This window comes from Mauremys mutica, chromosome 2 (assembly GCF_020497125.1).
Source record: "Mauremys mutica isolate MM-2020 ecotype Southern chromosome 2, ASM2049712v1, whole genome shotgun sequence".
NCBI classification, from domain to species: domain Eukaryota; kingdom Metazoa; phylum Chordata; order Testudines; family Geoemydidae; genus Mauremys; species Mauremys mutica.
In genome coordinates, this window is record NC_059073.1 from 11,769,474 (window position 1) to 11,787,915 (window position 18,442).

The following is an 18,442-nucleotide window of genomic DNA, read 5'->3' on the forward strand; positions in this document are numbered from 1 at the left end:
CTGCGCCCTTGCGGGGGGCGGGGTCGGTGCGCGGGAGGCAGGTGAGTGTGCGGGGCGCGGCGGGGGCAGCCCGGGGGCGGTGCGGGGCGTGTGGGACCGTGAGCTCCCGCGGCTCGGGAGGCCCCCCCCTGTGTGGGGCACGCTGGGAATTGGGAGGAGGAGGGGGGGTGCGTGCGGGTGGCTGGGGCCCAGGGTGGGGGGCGCTGGGGATGAGCCCGCCCCCTCCCACGCACTCCCCGCCTCCGGGCTGCCCTGGAGGGTGGCACGTGCCCCACGCACAGGATGCGCTGGAGCTGGGGAGCCCGCACTCCCGTGCCTAGGGGACTCTGTAGCTGGGTGCATCTCCTGCAGGTGGGGGTGCCCCCTGGACACGATGTCCTGGAGCTGGCTGAATGCTCCCTCTTCTCAGTGCATCCTTAGGTGGTAGAGATTGTGCCTTGCAGTCTGGAGGAGGGTGCTGAGGGGGTTAAGTCCCCTGGGTAGGATGTCCCAATATTTGGTTGGGAGAAGAGCATCGTCGCGCTGAACATTTTTGCACTTGGAGAAAGTCAGTGAGGGTACAGCCATACAAACTATGATGCCTAGTGACACTTTCAACAAACAAAGCATAGAAATAAATGGTCAGTGTTCAGACTGGGGAGAGGTAAATAGCAGCGCACCCCAGGGATCTGTACTGGGACTACTGCTCTTCAGCGTATTCATAGATGATCTTGAAAAAGGAGTAAACAGAGAGGTGGCAACGTTTGCAGACAATATGAAATTACTCAAGATAGCTAAGTCCAAAGCTGACTGCAAAGATTTACAAAAGGATCTCGCAAAACTGGGCAACAAAATGGCAGATGAAATTCAGTGCTGATAAGTGCAAATTAATGCACATTGGAAAACATCATCTCAACTATACATACAAAATTATGGGGTCTAAATTAGCTGTTACCACTCAAGAAAAAGATCTTGAAGTCGTCATAGATAGTTCTCAAAACACATCTACTCAATGCATAGTGGTAGGCAAAAAAAAGCTAACAGAACATTAGGAAAGAGATAAAAAGACAGAAAATATCATCATGCCACTATATAAATCCATAGTATGCCCACACCTTGAACACTCTGCAATTCTGGTCGCTCCATCTCAAAAAAGAATTGGAAAACGTACAGAGAAGGGCAACAAAAATTATTAGGGGTATGGAACAGCTTCTATATGAGGAGAGACTAAAAAGGCTGGGACCATGTTTCTTAAAAGAGACGACTAGGGGGATATTGAGGTCTGTAAAATCATGAATGGTCTGGAGAAAGTGACTAAGGAATGTTATTTACCTGTTCATGTAACACAAGAACCAGCGATCCCCTGACGAAATTAATAGGCAGCAGGTTTAAAACAAAAGGAAGTAATTCTTCATACAACGCACAGTCAACCTGTAGAAGTTGTTGCTAGGGGATGTTGTGAAGGCTAAAAGTATAACTGAGTTTAAAATAAAGAATAAGATAAATTCAGGGATGAAAGGCCCATGAATGGCTATTAGCCAAGATGGTCAGGGATGCAATTCCATGCTCTTGATTGTCCCTAAGCCTCTAATTGCCAGATGGTGGGACTGGACGACAGCGGAGGGATCACTCAGTAATTGCCCTGATTGTTCATTCCCTTTGAAACATCTGATGTTGGCCACTGTTGGAAGACAGGATACTGGGCTAGATGGTCTGACCTAATATGTCTGTTCTCATGTTCTTATGAGTGTATATGTGGTGGTATACATTGTTGCAATGAGCACGAGGACTCTGAGATCTGAAGCAGCAGAAGTAATAGGTGCTGCATGGCAAAAGTGATAGTGGCCACACAGAACTGGCATTGTTTTTTCCTTGACATTCGTTTCAGCTTTAAGTAAATAAAAACTAGGTTGGCGAAAGTCCCCAGCATCTCGCAGTTGCCACCCAATTACAGTTATGAAAATGTGTGTTTAAATGGTTAGACTCATAATATTTCTTTAGCCAGGTATGCACTTCAAACTTACATTGGTATAACTACATCGCTGAGGGGTGGGAAAAATCCAGGAGAGCTTCTGCCGTCGACATAGCTACTGCCTCTCGCAGAGGTGCATTAACTACACCAGTGGGAGAAGCTTTCCTGTCGGTGTAGTAGCGTCTTCACTAAAGCGCTACAGTGGCATGGCTGCTTCACTGTATGTGTAGACAAGCTTTCAGTTTCCCTCTCAGGCTGTGTATTTAACTCAAATTATTGCAGACTATTTGTATTGGATGATCTGGATCTGAACCTGGAAAATGGCAGAGGTCTATGGTCTAGTGGGTGGGTTCTGGGCTGAAATCAGGAGTCCTGAGTTCTGTTCTCAGTTCTTTGGGGGCAGTGACTGTGTCTCGAGGAATGTGCAACCACATGTGTAGTGTCTTGCACAATAGGGCTCATGGGGCAGTGATCTCATGTAAGCCTTCTAGGCCAGGGGTGGCCAACCTGAGCCTGAGAAGAAGCCAGAATTTACTGATGTACATTGCCAAAGAGCCACAGTAATATGTCAGCAGCTCCCCTCTTCCCAGTGTCTCCCACCCACCAGCAGCCCCGATCAGCACCTTCCCCTCCCTCCCCGCACCTCCTGATCAGCTGTTTTGTGGTGTGCAGGAGGCTGGAGGGCGGGGGAGCGAGGACATGGCAGGCTCAGAGGGAGGGGGCAGGAAGGGATGGAGTGGGGGCAGGGCCTGTAGCAGAGCCAGGGGTTGAGCAGTGAGCACCCCCGGCACATTGGAAAGTTGGCGTCTGTAGCTCCAGCCCCGGAGTCGGTGCCTATACAAAGAGCCGCATATTAACTTCTGAAGAGCCGCACGTGGCTCCGGAGCCACAGGTTGGCCACCCCTGGACTAGGCATTAGTGTGATATCGTTAATAAAAAACAACCCCTTCTTCATGTAACCGTCATTTTGGGACTTAGATTAAAAAATATCAATGTTCAGCCGGACAGACCCTTTTGAGACGCTAGCTCTGGATGCTGGTGTCTTATTCCAAAATGTGTGTGATGTACATCTTGTACAATCAGAATTACTAATCCCAGCAATTAGTCTAAATCTTGGGTTTTATGTTACTGCCAGCTTCTAACTAATTCAATTATAACTTTATCTGCCCACTCAGAGGAACTGAGATTTAAGCCGAATGAATGGATTTTTTTATGTGCATCCTTCTTGGTAAACTTGTTCAGCAAGAATACAAGCCTTAGGCTCTGTCCATGCTACAGATGTCTGCCAGCACAGCTGGTGACGGTCAGGGGTGTGAGCTTGAAGAGCAGTGATCCCTGAGGGCATGGCTACACTTGCAAATTTGCAGCGCTGCAGCAGGGTGTGAAAACACACCCTCTCCAGCGCTGCAAATGGCGGCGCTGCAAAGCGCCAGTGTGGTCAAAGCCCCAGCGCTGGGAGCGCGGCTCCCAGCGCTGTACGTTATTCCCCACAGGGAGGTGGAGTACGGACAGCGGGAGAGCTCTCTCCCAGCGCTGGCGCTTTGACTACACTTAGCGCTTCAAAGCGCTGCCGCGGCAGCGCTTTGAAGTGCAAGTGTAGCCATAGCCTGACTGACATAGCTGTGCCAGCAGAAGCCCTAGTGTAGTGGCTAGCATAGCCCTATACGGATGCATGTGCAGTTACTGGTGGCCATGGAAAGAAACAAACCACAAGTCAATGGAAGTTGATACCTTGTGTATATAACCAACTCATTTCATAAGATCCCTTACTTTTCACCAGACTGGATTTAAAGGCACCCTGATTTGTGTCGTGTTTGTGCTATATTCTACAACGGTTGGAATTAAATTCAGAACTGGGAGATTTTACTGATTTGGGACTCTATCCTGTGTTTCACAAATGCTTAATACAGGTGTATTTGCCTGTTCTCCACTTTAGCATTCTTGGCAGCACCCAGCAGTACATCAAAATTGTCATTATGTTCCAGAGTTAACCAAATGGAGAGGAAAATGTGTTAATTCACTCTCTTCTGAGCTACTGTTTGAGGCAGTCTGCTGGGAATTCAGGAAGGCAGGGCTGCATCAAGCTAAATTCAGTTCAAGTTTGGAAGGTTTGCTTCTCAACCATAAGGATTAGAAATGTCATTAGAAATTAAATTTTAAATTCTGGAGCACAACTGCAGGCTAATAGGTGCTTAATCACTTGGCTTCAAACATAGGTGTCTTTCCCTATCTTTACTCTGTGCCTGCAAAGTTAAAACTTTATTTGTTTTCACATGCTTATTATTTTGTGAAATTCTCAGTTGGGACCAACTGAAATTTCACATTCTTGGTCTCAGCACAGAGGAGAGAGGTCTATTTTTTTGTTTGTTTTATTTTGAAAGTTAAAGGGAAAGTCCCTTTAGGTATTCTACTGGCAACAGTGTGTGGGTGAAACACAGCGTTTCAAGACCCTTTACTCATCAGTAACTGAAACAGATGATCAAAAAAACCTCCAGAGTAGCACCTCCCTTGGTAGCATTGGAGGGGGAAATTTAAACACTCATAAAGAGTATGATTGAAAAATCACTTGTGGGCATGGGCACCTGGCATCTTTGAACAATTCCCAATGAAGGTCTCCCTCCTTTGCTTCCCAGGATGCAGGATCCCTGAGGGTGACTGCTGCTGCTCCTAGGGTAGCTTGCAGGAGGGAGAGTGTAAATGCTTCACTAGAATGCACACAGTACAGTCATCCCAACGATGCAAGTGTTGATCCTTGTACAAAGCCGCACCATTTTAAAGTGAGTTAGTTAAACTGGTGCAACCTCTGTGTGGACGTTCTTGAATTTAAACCTTGTTTATATTTGACTTAGTTTAAAGGGGTCCCTTACCAAAATCCACACAGAATGGAGCTGGATGTATGTGTGTGACTTAAAAAAATACTTTTAGTTAAACCAGTCCAACTTTGTGTAGACAGGAACTGAAGTTTGCTTTGTTCTGTTGCTGCTGCCCTCCTCCACTGCTTTCCCAGGTGTGCTGCTGCTGTTCTGTTAACCCAGTCTTGCAAAGCAAAAAAATAAAAAGTCTCCAGCTAAATCAGATCAGCAGCAAAGCTGTGAACTTGTCCCACTGCCACCCTGTTCATGTTTGTGAGGTGTGATCTTCAAAACCTTGTTGTTACTATTTAAATGCTAGCATACGTGAGTGGATTCTCTTTCTCACAGGGGTTGTCTTCACTATTATTATTTGTATTACCCTAGAGTCTGGGACCCCACTGAGCTAGGCACTGAACAAATGTAGAACAAAAAGACTGTCCCTTCCCCAAAGAGATTATAAACTAACGTCAAGTATCAGAGGGGTAGCCGTGTTAGTCTGGTTCTGTAGAAGCAGCAAAGAATCCTGTGGCACCTTATAGACTAACAGAAGTTTTGCAGCATGAGCTTTCGTGGGTGAATACCCACTTCTTCGGATGCAAGCAGTGGAAATTTCCAGGGACACCTGGAAATTTCCACTGCTTGCATCCGAAGAAGTGGGTATTCACCCACGAAAGCTCATGCTGCAAAACTTCTGTTAGTCTATAAGGTGCCACAGGATTCTTTGCTGCTATAACCTAACGGCTAGTCGACACTGGTAATGCTAAAGCGCCGCCTCTTGTGGTCGCGGAGCAGCACCGGGAGAGAGCTCTCCCAGCTCTCTTAAAAAAAACCCACCTCCACGAGGGGCATAGCTCCCAGTGCTGGTGCACTGTCTACACTGGCGCTTTATAGCGCTGAAACTTGCTGTCTCCGGGGGGGGGAGAGGCGGTGTCTTTTCACACCCCTGAGCGATACAGTTGCAGTGCTGTAAATTGCCAGTGTAGACAAGCCCTAAGTATAAGTAGGGCCCTACCAAATTCACAGCCATGAAAAATGTATCATGGACTGTGAAATCAGATCTCCCCTGTGAAATCTAGGGTATGTGTGGGAGGGGCAGGGCTAGGGGTGCCCCAGCTGGGGGCACCTGTTGTGCCCCGGGTTCCAAAAGTTGAGGAACTTAAGTTATAATTTGAGCACAGCCCCTAACTCACTGGTGCCCAAATTTTTCGTGTCCTCCCCACCAGTAACGGAATCGGTCCATGCCCCTCCTCCATTACCGCACAGCCTAGGCATCCTCCACAGCAGAGCTGGGGCTGAAGGTGGAACTGGGGATGGGGGGATGAGGGGGTGGGGCTGAAGAGGGAATGAGGGCAGAGCTGGGCAGAGGGTGGTGTGGAGCTGTGTCTGGGGGGCAGAGCAGGGCTTGGAGCCAGAGCAGGGTGCAGAGTGGGGCTGGGTGGCACTCCCTCCCTGTCCAACATACCACAGGCCCTGCCACGCCGCCCCCCCACACCAACGTTCCTCTGTGTCCCCCTAGGGGGGCGCACCTCACAGTTTGGGGACCACTGCCCTGACTCTCAAGTCCGTTCATTTAACTTGAGTTGGCTGGCAAGTCCGGGGTAAAGGGTAATGCTAGAGCAGGGGTTGGCAACCTTTCAGAAGTGGTGTGTCGAGTCTTCATTTATTCACTGTAATTTAAGGTTTCGCGTGCCGGTAATACATTTTAACGTTTTTAGAGGGTCTCTCTCTACAAGTCTATAAACTATTGTTGTATGTAAAATAAATAAGTTTTTTAAAATGTTTAAGAAGCTTCATTTAAAATTAAATTAAAATGCAGATCCTATCAGTTTAGTGCAGTGGTTCTTAACCTGGGGCAGGGCCGGTGCAAGGATATTTTGCACCCTAGGTGAAAATTCCGCAGAGACCCCCACTTCCCCCCGCGAGCCCTCCCCACCCTACCCCAGTGGCCCCTGCCCCAAGTCCACTCACTGGCTTTGCCGGGCTTGGGCCGCTGCAGCAGCTCGGCAGGGAGGAGCCGCCTTCCGGAGGCACCAGAGAGCCAGAGCGTCCCGCTTGCGGTAGCAGCGAGCCCCAGCCATGGAGGAGCTGGTGCGGTGCAGGGGGGGCAGCAGACCTGCAAAGGCGGCGGTACCGCTAGCGGGGAGCAGCCGTAATCCCCCTGCCCCTCCTGCCCAGGATGCGGCCCGGTGCCCCCTAGGGGGCTCCTGCAGGCTGTAGTGCATGTAGCCCCCATGCGCCCCCTGGCTCCCCCCTCGCCTAGGGTTACCATATTTCAACAATCAGAAAGAGGGGAGAGCCCTGCCCTAGCTCCGCCCCCGTCCACTCCCTCCCACTTCCCACCCCGATTGCCCCGATCAGAACCCCAACCCCCCGCAACCCGCTCCTTGTCCCCTGACTGCCTCCTCCTGGGACCCCTGCCCTTAACTCTCCCGCCCCCTACCTAAGCCTCCCTGCTCCTTGTCCCTTGACTGTCCCCTCCTGAGACCCCCCCACCCTAATTGCCCCCCAGGACCCTAACCCCTACCTTTTCCCTGACTGCCCCAACCCTTATCCACACCCCCGCCCCCAGACAGATCCCCGGGACTCCCACGCCCCATCCAACCACTCCCTGCCCCCTGACAGGACCCCCAGAACTCCCTACCCATCCAACCCTCCCCCTGCTCCCTGACTGCCCTCCGGGACTTCCCTTACCATGCCCATGCCGGTCAGACGCTGGCTCCATGTGGAGTGCTGAGGCAGTGAGTGCGGGCTGTGGGAGGGGCAGCAGCGGCAGCAGCAGTTCACACTTCCAGGAGCCGCAGAACCCGAGTGCGGTGAGGGGGCAGCTGGAGGGCACCCCTGCCTGGGCTGCGGCCCGGTGCCCCCCGGCGGGCTACCGCAGCGGGTGCATGTGGCCGGCGGTCCCTGTGTGACCCCTGGCTCCCCCCTCGCCACGCTCGGGCTCTGCAGCTCCCGGGAGTGTGAGCTGCCGCCCCTCCCGCAGCAGGCTCAAGGCCCCACGCCATGGCGGCTCTCACTCCTGGGAGCCTCAGAACCCGAGCGTGGTGAAGGGGGAGCCGAGGGGCATGCCTGCCGCTGGTCTGGGGTCCTGGATGCTGAGTGGGGCCGGCAGCCGGGACATCGGCTGGCAACCACGTGCCAGGCAAAATCAGCTCGCGTGTCACCTTTGGCACATGTGCAGTAGGTTGCCAACCCCTGTGCTAGAGGAAGCACAACCAGCTGCTGATGTTACTACTGTGGTGGATGCAGGCCAGCTCAACTCATGTGCTGCTGGTCCTCCAGTGCCTTCCCATAATTCCTCCTGTGTGCCCAGAAAGGACAAAGTTCTCCCACAATTCACTGGGGGAGAGAGAATTCCTAGAGCAGTTCAGCTTACTGCATTACAAGAACCCTGGTGTATGCCCCCAGAAATCTTAGTGCCACGCATGAGTGAGCGCAGAGAAGTGTGGACATAGCAACTTGAAAGCTTTTTCACAATGTGGCTGCTCTCACTCAGGTTAGCCTAATGTGAGAGGATTACATTTAAATGTAGATAACTCAAGTGAACTCTGTTAAGATGTACCCTCAAACAAAAGAGGGACATTGGGGTCAGATTCAGTGCTAAGTGAAGTCAAAGGAAAGGCCTCCATTTACTTCAGTGGGAGGTGGTTTGGGTCCCAAGAGTAGAATACCTATCTGCACACAGAGTTACGGTTATATATTTAAATACAAGTCATGCAACAGGAGACGTCTTACTCTCGTTTCTGTGAGCTATGTTACTCTCCTGAAGACAATGCAAAAATAAATAAATAAATTACCATCTAACCAGTCACGTTTTAGGGCAGTGTATACACAGATCCTGGCAACTGTTCTCAGTTACATGTGCATATTTCTTCTTTTTATTCTAGGCAATGCCACCTATTGGTGATGCCCCATGTTACCTTTTGCTACAGAATTAATTACATCTGAGAGGAAGCATGAGTAAATGCAGATCTAGGAACCAGCTGATGCTTTGAGAAAAGGTAACAGCCCTCTGATTAATCAGCCATCCACTTAGAAGATAATTGAGCCCATACTGAGCAAGGGCTGCTAAAGGAGGTTCTCTCCGCTGCACCCCAGCAAACACAATAAATTCAATTTAATTACGTAGTCATATTTTGTTACTTCCACAACGTTTAAAAATGTCACTGGCACATGGCTGTTAATTAGGTAATGTAACAGCTCCCAAGAAACACTCATTGATTTTTAAATAATTCTTATGCAGCATAAGCAAAAAGTTCTTTTTTATTGTTGTATGTCCTAGTAGTTAAAAATTGCTAGGTTGCTTCCAGCAAAAAAGTAATCAATAATAGCAGCAATGAGGTTTGACTACAGAGCTCATTATAAGTTAAATGTTTAAAAAAAAAATTGAGGGCAGGGGAACCGTGGTTAAAAATTGGGCTTTAAGTCAGATTCCTCGTGTTTCACCATGTTCTAACACTTTAAGGTTGTGTGTTCTTAAGTCAAATCTGAGTGAAAACAAGGCAATTTTGTCATTACCAGCTCGAGTTAGACTATGAAGACCCTAGGGTTTACCTTGGACTTGCTAACTTGTGTGAAAACTGCAAACTTTCTCTTCACTAGAATGCACCCTCTCTTTTTAAGGGCTTGCCTACACCAACAATTAGACCACAGCAACCCTGGGCTAGCCTGCTGCTGTATAATTGTCACTGTGCACCTTGCTGACATGCATTAACAGCTTGTTAGAATGCTTTGCTCTGATCCTCTTTTTGAAAGGGGACTAGCTCACAGTGCATTAATGAACTGTTAACATGCACTAGCAGGGTATGTGCAGTTACACCACAGCAAGCTAGTGTAGGGTAAATTCACACCCCAGTCTGTGGTTCCTGTAGACAAGCCCTATGCTTTCTTTTGTCACTTTCTTTCCCAGCCAGCTCTGTGGGGGACAAAGTAGGTGGCATCTGTTTTTTTCCTTCTCCTTCCTCTTGCTGCTGCTTCCTCTATGCTCTGTTCTGCTCCCCTTGTTGAATTCTCCTTCTTAACTCTTTCCCTAAAAACAGCTGCAAGAGCAGCAGTTTGCAGACCTCAGGGGGAGAGGGCCAGTGAGCTCTTACTGTCCTCGGAAACACAGTGGTGACCTTAACTAGCTCAATGATCTGAGTAGTGTCAGAGCACATTGTCCTTCCTTGCCCTCTGAACATGCTCATCTTCTGCCCCACACTGGAACACGGAACCCTGCTACACTCAATTCTAGAGTCTGGCAGAGTCTAAAGCTGTTATTCCCCTGGAACTGCTGGGACAAGGAAGATGAAGTGCTGAGTAGGGCTGGAACAATAGGCCCTTGGTCAGAAAAATGAGGAGGCTAAACAGAAATTAAAAGGAACAATCAACAGTGAAATGCCTGCAGACTGCATGGAGATTATTTAAAAACACTATAATAGAGGCTAGACTAAATGAGGATTTAAAAAAGAAAATGCCACCATGGCTAAACAGCGGAGTAAAAGAGGCAATTAGAGGCAAAAAGGCATGTTTTAAAAATTGGAAGTCAGATCTTCCTGAGAAGAATAGAAAGGAACATAAACTCTGGCAAGTCAAGTGTAATAAGGCATGTGAAAAAAAGAATCTGAAAAGCAGCTAGCAAAAGACACAAAAAACAATGGCAAAAAAATTAAGTACATCAGAAGCAGGAAGCCTGACAAACAGTGAGTAGGGCCACTGGACGATTGAGGTGCTAAAGGAACGTTCAAGAAAGACAAGGCCATTGTGGAGAATCTAAATGAATTCTTTGCCTCAGTCTTCATTACAGAGAGTGTGAGGGAGATTCCCACACCGGAGCCATTCTTATGTGACAAATCTGAAGAATTGTCCCCGAGTGAGGTGTCAGTAAGAGGAGGTTTTGAAAGAAATTGATAAATTATTAAACTGTAATAAGTCACCAGGACCGTATAGTAGTCTCCCAAGAGTTCTGAAGGAACTCAGATATGAATTTACAGAACTACTAACTGTAGTATGTAACCTGTCACTTAAATCAGTCTCTGTACCAGATGACAGGAGGATAGCTAATGTAATGTAGATTTAAAAAAAAAAAGGCTCCAGAGGTGATCATGGCAATTACAGGCTGGTAAACCTAACTTTAGCATCAGGCAAATTGGCTGAAACTATAGTAAAGAACAGAATTACCAGACACATAGATGAACGCAGTATATTGGGGAAGAGTCAACACAGCTTTTGCCAAGAGAAATCGTGCCTCACCAATCTATTAGAATTCACTGAAGGTGTCAACAATGGATATAATGTACTTGGACTTCCAGAAAGCCTTTGAGAAGATCTCACAACAAAGAGGGCATAAAAAGTAGGAGACTGCTAATAAAATTTGCAGATGACACAAAGTTGGGAGGTATTACCAATATGAAGGAGGACTGGAATATCATGCAAGGAGATATGGAGGACCTTGAAAACTGGAGTAATAGAAATGAGATGAAATTTAGTAGTGCAAATTGCAAGGTCATGCACTTAGAGACTATCAACACATTTTTTTGCCATAAGCTGGGGATGTATCAGTTGGAAGCGACAGAGGAGGAGAAAAACTTGGGTTTGTTGATGAATTACAAGATGATTATGAGCTGCCAATGTAATGAGGCCATGAAAAAGGCTTATACACTCCCAGGATGCATCAGGCGAGGTATTTCCTGTAGAGATAGGGAAGTGTTATTGCCATTATACAAGGCACTGGTGAGACCTTATCTGGAACAATGTATGCAGTTCTGGTCTCCCATGTTTAAGAAAAATGAATTCAAACTGGAACAGGTGCAAAGAAGGGCTACTAGGATGATCAGAGGAATGGAAAACATACCTTACGAGAGGAGACTAAATGAGCTTGGCTTGTTTAGCCTAACCAAAAGAAGGTCGAGGGGAGATATGATTGCTCTCTATAAGTACATCACAGGGATAAGTACCAGGGAGGGGGAGGAGGTATTTAAGTAAAGTGCCAATGTGGACATAAGAACAAATGGCTGTAAACTGGCCATCAATAAGTTTAGGCTTGAAATTAGACAAAGGTTTTTTACCATCAGAGGAGTGAAGTTCCAGAACATCTTTCAGAGTGGAGTAGTGGGGCCAAAAACCTAACTGGCTTCAAAACTGAGCTTGGTAAGTTTATGGAGGGCGTGGTATGACGAGATTGCCTACAGTGGCATGTAACCGGTCTGCAACTGCTAGTAGCAAAAATTCGGAATGGCCAGACATGATGCACTAGATGGGGAGGGCTCTGAGTTACTACAGAGAATTCTTTCACAGGTGTCTGGCTGGCAGGTCTTGCTGGCATGTTCAGGGTTCAGCTGATTGCCATATTTGGGGTTGTGAAGGAATCTCCCCCGGGTCAGATTGGCAGAGACCTTGGCGGGTTTTCACTTTTCTCTGCAGCATGGGGCATGGGCCACTTGCAGATTTAAACCAGAATAAATGGTGGCGTCTCTGTAATTTGAAGTCTTTAAATCATGATTTGAGGACATCAGTAACTCAGCCAGAGATTGGGGTTTATTACACAAGGAGGTGGGTGAGTTTCTGTGGCCTGCGGTGTGCAGGAGGTCACAATGGTCCCTTCTGGCCTTAAAGTCTATCAGTCTGAGGTCCTTTCATGGATCAGTTACTGCTTAAAAGATAGGAAATAAAGGGTAGGAATAAATGAGCAGTTTTCACAATGGAAAGTGATAAATAGTTGGGTCCCCTAAGGATCTGTATTGGGACCTGTGGGGTTCAGCATATCCATAGGTGATCTGGAAAAAGGGGTAAACAGTTAAGAGGCAAAGTTTGCAGATGTCACAAAATTACTCTGAATAGTTAAATCCTAAAAATTGCAAAGAATTACAAAGGGATCTCACTAAGTTGGGTTAAATTAGCTGTTACCATTCAAGAAAGAGATCTTGGAGCACTATGGATAGTTCTCTGAAAACATCCTCTCCATGTGCAGCGGCAGTCAAAAAAACCCCTGAATAGAATGTTAAGAGCCACTAGGAAAGGGATAGATAAGACAGAAAATAGCACAATGTCTCTCTATAAATTCATGGCAAGCACACACCTTGAATACTGCGTGTAGATCTGGTCACCCCATGTCAAAAAAGATACCTTGGAATTGGAATAGGTACAGAGAAGAGCAACACAAATGATTAGGGGTAGGAACCGCTTCCATATGAGGAGTGGTTAAAAAGACTGGACCTTTGTCTATGGATATGTCTACACTACGAAATTAGGTCGAATTTATAGAAGTCGATTTATTAGAAATCGATTTTATACAGTCGATTGTGTGTGTCCCCACTTAAGATCATTAACTCGGCGAAGTGCATCCACAGTACCGAGGCTAGTGTCGACTTCTGGAGTGTTGCATTGTGGGTAGCTATCCCGTAGTCTCTGCTGCCCATTGGAATTCTGGGTTGAGCTCCCAATGCCTGAAGGGGCAAAAACATTGTCGCTGGCTGTTCTAGGTAAATGTCAGCCCTCCCCGCCTGCAACGGCAATAAATCCTTTCTCGCCTTTTTTCCTGGGTTACCCGTGCAGACAACATACCACAGCAAGCATGGAGCCCGCTCAGCTCACCATCACTGTATGTCTCCTGGGTGCTGGCAGACATGGGACTGCATTGCTACACAGCAGCAGCTCATTGCCTTTTGGCAGCAGGCGGTGCATTATGATTGGTAGCCATCGTCGTCATCTCCTGGGTGCTCTTTTAGCCGACCTCAGTGAAGTTGGTCAGGGGTGCCTGGGCAGATGTGTGTGCTCCTGGCTGGCCTCGGTGAGGTTGGCCGGAAGCGCCTGGACATAAATGGGAGACGACGATGGCCAGCAGTCATACTGCACTGTCTTCTGGCAAGCAGCCAGGAGACAACTGTGGCTAGAAGTCGTACTGCACCGTCTGCTGCCAGCCTAAGATGTATCAGAGAGATGGAGTGGATCAAAGTAATAAAGAGACCAGATTTGTTTTGTATTCATTTGCTCCCCCCTCCCTCCCTCCCTCTGTGAATAGTGGGGGAGGGATAGCTCAGTGGTTTGAGCATTGGTCTGCTAAACCCAGGGTTGTGAGTTCAATCCTTGAGGGGGCCATTCTGTGTGACAACCCTGTAAGCCATGTCGTCGCTTGCCCCTCCCTCCGTCAGAGCAACAGCAGACAATCGTTTGCGCCTTTTTTCAGGGCAGACGCCATAGCACGGCAAGCATGGAGCCCGCTCAGACACCACCGCAATTATGAGCACTGTAAACACCATGCGCATTATCCTGCAGTATATGCAGAACCAGAACCTGCAAAAGCAGGCGATTAGGCGATGGCAGTGCAGTGATGAGGACATGGACACAGACTTCTCTCAAAGCCCCGGCAGTGTGGACATCATGATGTTAATGAGGCAGGTTCATGCCGTGGAACGCTGATTTTGGGCCCAGGAAACAAGCACAGACTGGTGAGACCTCGTAGTGTTGCATGTCTGGGACAATTCCCAGTGTCTGCGAAACTTTCGCTTGTGTAAGGGCACTTTCATGGAACTTTCTGACTTGCTTTCCCCTGCCCTGAAGCACAAGAATACCAAGATGAGAGCAGCCCTCACAGTTGAGAAACGAGTGGCGATAGCCCCGTGGAAGCTTGCAGTGCCAGACAGCTACCGGTAAGTCGGGTATCAATTTGGAGTGGGCAAATCTACTGTGGGGGCTGCTGTGATCCAATTAGCCAACACAATCAAAGAGCTGCTGATATCAAGGGTAGTGACTCTGGGAAATGTGCAGGTGGATTCCAGGTCTGGGGTGAGAAACAGTTCCTGGCTGTCAGGGAAAACGGTTTCTCCGCTTCCTTGCTGTGAGCTATCTTCAACCTCCTCCTCCTCATCTTCCTCATCCCCCAAACCCACATCCCTGTTGTGTGCTACTCTGTTGACGGAGTCAAAGCACAGGGGTGTGGTAGTTGTAGGGGCATCCCCTAGAATGGCATGCAGCTCATCATAGAAGCAGCATGTCTGGGGCTCTGACCCGGAGCGGCCATTTGCCTCTCTGGTTTTTTGGTAGGCTTGCCTCACTCCTTAAGTTTCACGTGGTACTGCTGTGGGTCCCTGTTATAGCCTCTGTCCTTCCTGCCCTTTGAGATTTTTTTCAAATGTTTGGGCATTTTGTCTTTTGGAACTGAGTTCTGATAGCACGGACTCGTCTCCCCATACAGTGATCAGATCCCGTACCTCCCGTTCTGTCCATGCTGGAGCTCTTTTGCGATTCTGGGACTCCATCACAGTCACCTCTGCTGATGAGAGCTGCATTCACCTGCAGATCGCCACGCTGGCTAAACAGGAAATGAGATTCAAAAGTTTGCAGGCCGTTTCCTGTCTACCTGGCCAGTGCATCGGAGTTGAGAGCGCTCTCCAGAGCGATCACAATGGAGCACTCTGGGATAGCTCCCAGAGAGCAATACCGTCAGATTGTGACCACATTACCCCAAATTCGACCCGGCAAGGTCGATTTAAGCGCTCATCCCCTCGTCGGGGGAGGAGTACCAAAATCAATTTTAACAGCCCTTTAAGTCGAAAGTAATGGCCTCGTTGTGTGGACGGGTGCAGGGTTAAATCAATCTAATGCTGCTAAATTTGACCTAAACTCGTAGTGTAGACCAGGGCTAAGGTACAGAATTACTTCGGTATAACAACGTTGCTCAGGGATGTGAATAATCCGCACCTCTGAGTGACCATAGTTATACTGACTCCTGTGCTGGTGTAGACAGCGCTATGTCAGCGGGACGGCTTTTTAACTGAACTGATGGGAGACGCTCTCTGCCATCAACTTAGAGCGGCCTCATTAAAGTGCTACAATGGCCCAGCTGCGCCAATGCAGCATTTTAAGTGTAGAACTGCCCTTGGACTCTTCAGCTTAGAAAAGAGATGACGAAGGTTACGGTAGGGGTCTATAAAATCATGAATGGGGTGGAGAAAGCGACTAAGGAAATGTCATTTACTCCTTCTCATAACACAAAAACGAGGTGTCATCCAATTATATTAATAGGCAGCAGGTTTAAAACAAACAAAATGAAGTATTTCACACCAGGCACAGTCAACCTGTGGAACTCATTGCCAGGAGACATTGTGAAGTCCAAAAAGTATAATGGCTTTCAAAAAAGAACTAGATACTTTCATGGAGGATATGTCTATCAATGACTATTAGCCAAGATGCTCAGGGATGCAACTCCATGATCTGAATGTCCCTAAACCGCTGACTGCCAGAAACTGGGATTGGACAACAGGGTATGGATCCCTTGATAATTGCTCTGTTCTGTTCATTCCCTCTGAAGCATCTGGCACTAGCCACTATCTCAAGAGGTGATACTGGGATAGATGGGCCATTGGTCTGACCCAGTATAGCCATCTTATATGCTTATGTAACTTGCTGAATGCTGCTCCTAGCATGGCTGTTGTGGGCATCTAGGAGTTACTCCTCAAGTGGATGGAGTTTTGAGTGCTTTTGCAGATTGTTTTTCAACCATTCAGTCCGGGGTGGTGGTTCTAGCCATTTCCACGTCCTGGGAATAAGTGATCTTGCAGCCAAGAATAGCAATTCTTCTAAGATCTTCCATAGGGTGCTATTAGAGCTTTCTGCAGCTCATGCGTGTTTATAAAATGGCCCCACGATGAAAAATGTAAGATCTTAAACACATCTGTTTGGATCCAGCCTCTACTAGACAAGATGAGAACATTTAACTGGCAGCTAACTGTGTCAAACAGGTGAGCAAACTTTTTGGCAATGAATCATTGAGTCTTGAGAAAAAATCCACTTCCCTGTGGTGAGAAACTTTTAGCTGAACTTGACGGCTCTCTCCTGGGAATCTAAGAACTCACTAAAAACATGTGAATAATTTTCATCTCTAATGGATGTGATGATAGGCTTCAAAACGTGACTGGTGTGTAAACTAATGCAGTGCTTTCTGAATCTGTCAGGAGACGGCTTCAGTGTCGCTGCTGCTGCTCATATCTCTGGCCAGTTTCTTCTCTGCTGCAACCTGGCAGTCTTTTCAGAGGTCAGTGCCTCTTCTGAGACTCCTGCCAGCATCTGTGGAACTGACAATAGGGTCAATTTTGTGTTGCTAGTGTCTGGGAAATTCCAGAGCAGGGAGTGGAGCTTTTCACACAGGATCACAATCCAAAAGAGACTTCGGGATGCCGAGAACAATGGAAGCTCTCCATCTCTACATCATCCTAGTGGCTCTGGTATGGGTGGCGCAAACAGAGTGGTTTTTAATCCTTTCTAAGATCTAGAGTGCAATGCAAGAAAGGCCTCAAACTTTTCAGATACCAGCTGGCCAGAGGTTGCTAGGAAAGACAAGAACTACTGTGTCCATATAGGAATCTCAGCACCTGCCTCAGCTGAAGGAGGGGGAGTGGAGGGATTCTGTGTTGGGCATTAACCCTGGAGAGTGTAAGTTTTTTTTCTAGCTGTTAAATATCTGGTTAAAATATTCAAGTAGTGGCATTGTGCTGTAATCAACCTGACACAGGTAGAACACTGCTGAAAAATAGACACTTGGAATCAAATACCAAGTCTGATGCGTAGCCTTGGCCTGGGCAGATTATGCTGGTCGGGCAGAATTCAGAGGGGTCTGTCTGTGTTCGCACTCTGGAAGCAATTGCGTTGCTTACTGTGCTAATTAACCCTCACTGATTTGTGTGAATAGGATGTGTGGATGTGTACAAGGGTGTGCCTGTGTGAAGAAGACTTGATAGGATAGATTAGGACTTGTTTACACTTGAAAATTAATGTAGATTAAGATAGGGTATGAATTTAAAGCACAGTGGCTGCTCCTGGATAACTCCATGTGTGGACTCGTATTCCAGGGCAAGTGTCCACATATGATGTTAATCGGGAACAATTCCATGTGTAGACAAGCCCTTAGGGAAGTGAAGTATTTGGGAGAAATCAAGAGGAAAATATGGAGAAGGGAAGGCTAGAACACAATGTGGGGTTAGAGGGAAAGAAACCATGACTGTGGCATGTGTGTATCAAATTGTGAACTCATTTTGTATTAGGACCTTCTTTATTTTTGTAATGCACCTCTATCCCGATATAACGCTGTCCTCGGGAGGCAAAAAATCTTACTGCGTTATAGGTGAAACCGCATTATATTGAACTTGCTTTGATCCGCCGGAGTGCACAGCCCTCCCCACCCTTACACCCCAGGGCACTACTTTACCGCGTTATATCCGAATTCATGTTATATCGGGTCGCGTTATATCGGTGTATAGGTGTATGTGCTGAGCATGTCTAAACTTTCCCTAGGCAGCTTATTGCATTGCACTGAAGACAGTGCCTGCCCAAGAAAGGTTTTTGATATATCTGTTGAATGATGATCACTGAGAAGCCATCCATTGATTCTGATTGTCTCTCAACCACTTACTCACGCCTATCGAACAACAGATTTTCTGTAAAACAATAAATGACATGGAGAATCTGAATAGGGAAGTGTTATTTACCTCTTCACGTCATGCAAGAACCAGGGGTCATCCAATGAAATTAATAGGCAACAGGTATAAGTACTTCTTCACACAACATGCTCGTTGCCAGGGGATGTTGTGAAGGCCAAAAGTGTAACTGGATTCAAAAAATAATCAGACAAATTCACAGAGGATCGGTCCATCAGTGGCTATTAGCT

The 18,442-nt window shown here is 47.6% G+C and overlaps 1 protein-coding gene across 4 annotated transcripts in view; it reads left to right on the forward strand.

Moving 5' to 3' along the window:
• Window positions 1-18,442, forward strand: part of PTP4A3 (protein tyrosine phosphatase 4A3) — a 172,157-nt gene continuing 153,715 nt past the window's right edge. For 2 of the 4 annotated variants that reach the window (XM_045003770.1, XM_045003773.1), the window contains exons 1-2: window positions 1-41; window positions 8,691-8,804. The gene's annotated coding sequence lies outside the window, so the exon portion shown is untranslated. Of the gene's footprint in view, window positions 42-8,690; window positions 8,805-14,360; window positions 14,430-18,442 lie in introns of those variants that run through there. The other 2 variants (XM_045003772.1, XM_045003771.1) reach the window with 2 other exon arrangements.